At 37.8% G+C, this 5,936-nt stretch overlaps 1 non-coding gene across 1 annotated transcript; it reads right to left on the minus strand.

Annotated features, from left to right (window-relative positions):
• Positions 1–4,445: 4,445 nt before the first annotated feature.
• On the minus strand, positions 4,446–4,537 carry trnar-ucu (transfer RNA arginine (anticodon UCU)). The gene is given in 2 exon segments: positions 4,446–4,481; positions 4,501–4,537. It is a non-coding gene; the product is annotated as a tRNA-Arg (tRNA).
• Between the last annotated feature and the right edge of the window lie 1,399 nt (positions 4,538–5,936).

A 5,936-nucleotide genomic window follows, 5' to 3' on the forward strand; every position in this document is an offset into this window, starting at 1 on the left:
TTGCACTAAATGTGGACATTTTAAAGTTTTATATGGGTAAAAGAACTAGTGATTAAGATTCATTGATTAATTAATTATTGAATTGATTTCTTTGACTTTTGTTCATAATTCTGCCAAAATCTGAACTGATCTCAATCCTGAACACCAAGTAACACCAAGTGTATCTTATGTGATAAATGAGGGCTATTGTTGTAATAAGAATTAAAGGTTATTACCCTAATTCAGAATATGTAATAGAACACACAGTTTAATGAATAATGCCATAATTATCCTGAGACCTCCATTCATATGCTGCCAGCTCTATAGATCCAAAAGATTTTTGGTATCAGTGAATACTGCCCCAGTTGGGTTGACTGGTGATTATGAATTCACTATACGTGTTAATGTCAGAGAACGACTACTTGTCTGTCTGTGACAAACTGGCAACCTCTCAGTCGATATCATCAGAGTTAGACTCCGGCTCCTTACAACCAGTCAGATAAGCAGATAAGAAAACTGATAATGGGGGGACTTTGTTGGGGATTGATGTGAGATAGATGAGCCAGCTATTGTCTCCATCATACAGCCCCAAACAGCACATGCTTGTTGTGCTGTAGCATTGCTTATGATGGTTTGGTTTATGGCATTTTTCATCATTTGTCCTGTCAGTTCATATCCACTGTGTCTCCACCTTTATGCATCGCCTTCATTGCATTTTGAAAAGTCAGTTTTGCTTAGGAATGAGTGAGTGAAATAATAGAGGTACTGTGTCCGTGGCACAGTAAGAGCTGTTCGAATTCTCCAAATACAAAGGAAAGATACCTCATTGGTTCCTGCATTACCACACAGGATACACTGAACCGTCCTTTATGAAAAGGAAAGGAGATAGTACACAGTTCAAATCAACACACATTCTGACCAGTCACAGAAGCAACCAGTGTGACTGACAAGTGTTGCAGAGTGTCTATATAAACTACTCCATCTTGTGCCATTTTCTTCCCTCTATGCAGATGTGTTTAAAAGCTTAGTTTGTTAAAGACACCGGCACATCAAGACCCCTGCTTTTGGCTTCCACCCAGGCTGCATAGTATCCAACCCATGGGCCTACATGGCAGTGGAGGTTATTTCTTCCTGCTACCCAGCAAGGTTCTCAAACTGTGAATTGTGAATTATTGAGAGATTTTTTTCTTAGTCTGTCCCCTCACCTGGAACCGATTTACCCTTCGAGACTATACCAGTGGCTGTTTCCCAGGATCAGAGGGATGCTAACCCCTCCTCTGTAATTAGGTAGCAATTTTTCAACAAGGAAGAATCAAAACCCTTTAAACCATCCTTTTTTCAGTTAGACCTGTGGCCATACAATCTTGGTAATCGTGAATGGTGGCTGGACCTCAGACTCCTGGATGGTGCTAAGAGCAAAGCCGCTGCTAAGAGCAAAGCCGCTGCTTCATTGTGATGCTCCAGGAGTCAACTCAGGTGGTTCAGGTGTCTAATCAGGATGCTTCTTGCGTGCATCTCTTTGGAGGTTTTCCAAGCACATCCAGCTGGGAGGAGATCACTGGGCAGACCCAGAACTTGCTGGAGACATTATATCTCATCAAGCTGGGAATGCCCTAGGATGCCCAAGAGGAACTAGAATGTGGGATCAGGAAGGATGTCTGGAATACCGTGAATTACTGCTTTGTCCATCATCATGCAGTCTGATTTTGGGTGAAAACAAAATGGATAAATGGATGGACTGGCAATAAATATTATTCTATTTTATTAAAAAAAATCTGTTTTTGTAAATTGCTTTATAATTTAGAAAAATATAATTTGTTATATCAAGATGAAAGTAAATCAGTTTGCATTGATAATGTTGCTATACTGAATGTTGCTGTTTTGCTAGTCTGCATAACTCTGCATAACACAGTCTGTTCTTTACAGATGTCTGGTTTGATCTGACCGTGTCTTGAACAGCATTAAATACTAAAAAAAAAGGTAAGTTGAAAAAAATTCTAGTCTAGTCAAAAGTTTAGAAGTTGAGCATTTTATTCCACAGTTCTGATTACTTCATTGTTGGAGTTTATACAAAAATAACAAGAAGCCTGAAAAATTCTATTATTAAAAATATATAAATTATCATTTTAGAGTAGATGATGCATTGGTACTGTAATTAACTAATGCACATTTCCTTTTTCTGCTGAATTTTGGTCCTTGATGCACAGGAAGTTTAGGAAGCCCTGAAAAATTGTTGTAAAGTTGTCATTATTTTTTATTACCATCTTGTCAATTGTTGCTACTGCTGTAAAAATTAAGTTTTCAGGACTGAGAAAATGAATGTTTATTTTCCTTTTGTCACATAGGCACATTTGAAATAAATTGTACAATGGGGAATTTAAACAGGTTTTTAGAGGCCTGAGAGGTCATGGAACTTATTCAGAAAATAAATTACTGTGGAAACTTTCAATAGAAGTGAAACAGGGACAGAAATATAATTGCCTCGACTTTTTTTCCCCTCAGACTGCAGCATTATACGTTGAGACTCTGAGTAGACCACTTTATTTAACATCGAAACAAGATGCCTGAGCATGCCACTGTGGCTATCAGTCCCCTCAACGCCTCAAGTAAAAATGTTGTCATTCATTCTGCTGGTAGCGAATGAGGATCCATTTCTGTGCTCAAAGCGAGCAGTCATGTTGCTATTCAAAATCATCAACCAGATTTGTAAAACCACAGAGCCGCTGTTGGCAGTGACACTGTCTGTCTGTTAATGGGCAACTCTTATTCTTCCTGCAAGAAGAACTCAGAAAGAGCTTACTCAAGTTCACAAATATTTTTGTCCCTGTCTGTACATTAGTCTCTGAGCAGTTTGCAGTTGCATATCCTATGTTTAGTAATCAATAGGAGATGTTGTGGACAGAATGACTCCTCTCAGCGATTCACCTCAAATGGCAATCACACACATTTTCGGTGTTTCAACACAGTTTTAACTGGTTTTTCTTTCATTGGGTTTATTGATGCCACATAAAATAAATCTCAAGCATAAAAACACAGCTGTAAAATGTGCCACCTAGCAGCTGCCCACACTAACAGGCGTCTGCCACTGACTCACTGGGGTTAAGTACCTTTATAAAGGTCACATAACTTTTCTAACTGCCCATGATGACTTGACCTCTGGGTACTGTGACCAATGTTTCAGGGCTTCCTGTGAGACCAAGATTTAGTGTTCCTGTCATGTACGGCTGTGTGACAGGCAAGGCAGGACCAAATTGCCAGATAGAGACATGGGTAAACTAAGAGAGGCAACTTTATTGCTTTAGGTTATAAACACAAAACATAAGGAATACAAAAACTCTAGCGAGGTAAAAACTACAAACTAGGAAGCTTGAAAACTACAAGGAAACTAATGCAAGCAAAACACACAGCTCAAGTGGATGACATGACAGAGAACAGAGGGAGACACAGATGGTATTTACACAGGAGGAGATTAGGGCAGAGTGGACACACCTGGATGCACAGCTGAGCAGAATCTGACTGACATGACAGGGGAAGCAAAACTGAATATAACATGCAAGAACGAGAGAGTATCAAAATAAAACAGGAAGTAACACACATACAAATAAATACTGAGACTCAGACTAACACTACTCAAACTACTAAGTTGATAATACTACTGGGGGTAAACAGACAATGAGACATGACGGACTGGAGAGACTGAAAGGATAACAAAACACAGAGACAAGATTGGGAGAGACTGGGGCACTGGCATAATAGAAATAAGACTTATAAACAGCAAACTCAAAGAAACTCAAACACAACATATCCAGGAGCCAGAACATAATTATCTTATATTTTCAAGAGACAGAGCATTGTTTCACAAATTCAGACTTTAAGAAAATCTAATAAAAAGGTAATATTAGTAAGAAGATATCAAAAATCTTTTGCAAGGGTAAAAAAAAAAGTGTTAATCCATCCTATGAATGTAAAACTTAGTTTGAGTATTTTTTCTTATGATTTAAGGAAACTGTGAATTTCAAGCTGGTCTCATAAAATTTATCCACATACAGTTTTTTATCCACATGCAGAATAATCCAATAGACTTCAGTCCTTTGCAGTATGTAATGCTATAAGACTACAGGCATGTAACAATGTTAAATGTCTGTCTTTTAGCTTATGTTTGATTTTGTCCCCTAAAGCCTTGCGTAAAGTGCAATTCAATGCATTAACTTGTCACAAAACTGAACACTTAACAAATTTGTTAGACCACCACTCAATGGCTCATGCTACAGTAACTGTATTAGTAATTACCAAAATATTTTTTATGTTTCTGTAATGGTTCATCCATTAGTATGTGGACACTCTGTAATGAAAACAGAAAAGGTACAGTAGAAAACAAAAGGAAAAACTGTGACTTTTCTTTCCTAATTAAAGGTCATGTAATTGTGTTATAGATAGAACCTCAGGTAGGTCCCTCAGTTAAATAGTGACTCTGGTGGGACTTGAACCCACAACCTTTGAATTACATCTGAAGTGAATCACTAGAAGTCCAATGCGCTATCCATTGCTCCACAGAGCCTGTTATATGTTGCATCCCCTAATCATTTTTTGTTGCTTCTTGCATTGGAACTTAAACCTAAATCCTATAACCTATATCCCTGTGCCTTAAAAAAGCAGCTAGCTATATCCATTGCACTAAAATATGCTAATTTTCTGACCACTATGTGACTAATCTGGTCGTTAAGTGATGACGTGACAAATCCTACTTCCGGGTCCAAAGTAGTCTGCGTTTAATATGGCTTTTGTGTTGTTAACATGTTTAATGTTATGTATTTTCTTCTATTTAATCTCAAAAAGCTCCTAAAACAGTCAGTGATCACTGTTGACCTCCCTCGGCTTTTATTACCGCTAATCATTTATTTAAGCTCAGTTTTTAAAACCTTATGATGTAACTACAGCCCAGCCCATGCAGCAGTATATGAATGACTAACCTCGTATTGTGGATGGATTATCTCAGTTGTTCTCCTGGCTGAAGTTTGGTCCTTTTACAGCATCCTGCCATGCGATTACATTTGTTCCTGACCACCGAGAACACTCACGTTAACTTTTATCAAGTGGAAAAAAAGTTAGCTTGTTTATATTATGCTAACATAGCTGTGTCGCTAGCGGTCACGTAGCACATCATTAAATACCAGCTAGCCAAACTTCAGTAACCCTACAAACGTCACTGCTGTTTAGCTTTCTGTCTTCATTTATGTTGGAAGTGATAACAGAGCTGTACGTTTTAATTTGTTTCCAAAACCCCGCAATCAGGACATGCTATATTGTATTTAGATAGAAGCTAGCGAGCTAACTTCCTGCTAACTTCTAACTCCGTTAAATGTCATAAATTCCGTTTTCATGGATGCCTGGATGTTAAACTCAATTGTTACACCTGGTAGAGCAGAACGCTGATCATTTTATTAAAGATTAAAGACTTTAGACAGTTTTTCAACTCTCATTAATGCCATAGTGATCGTTTGATATATGGACTGCAGCGGAGTTTAGGCCCAGACATGGCTAATGACGTCAGACTTTACGACCGGATAGCGAAAGAATATTCACTGGACCATAATGATACAACAAAGATGATGGAATTTGGTTCCATAAAATTAAATCCTGCACTTTCACAATTAAAATTATTTTATAAATCGTATTAAGTTTGAACAAACATTATTTGTGAGGTCAGAGAAGCATGACCAGACTGCTTTAAGCTGAACCCCTGCTGAAGTCATTACCTTGACATTCAGGGTTGGGAAAACCAAGAGTTTCTCTTTTTACTGATAGAAATCTTAAAAGGTGAATGAGTCCAGGTCAAGTGGTTTACACACAATTTCAGCATGCAGCGCTCTGTGTATTTACTGTGTAGGATTTGTACTATTATCTCAAACAAAGTCAGAGAAAATGATTCAAAATGAAAGAAAAAATAAATGATTCAA

This window comes from Astatotilapia calliptera, chromosome 18 (assembly GCF_900246225.1).
Source record: "Astatotilapia calliptera chromosome 18, fAstCal1.2, whole genome shotgun sequence".
Classification (NCBI taxonomy): domain Eukaryota; kingdom Metazoa; phylum Chordata; class Actinopteri; order Cichliformes; family Cichlidae; genus Astatotilapia; species Astatotilapia calliptera.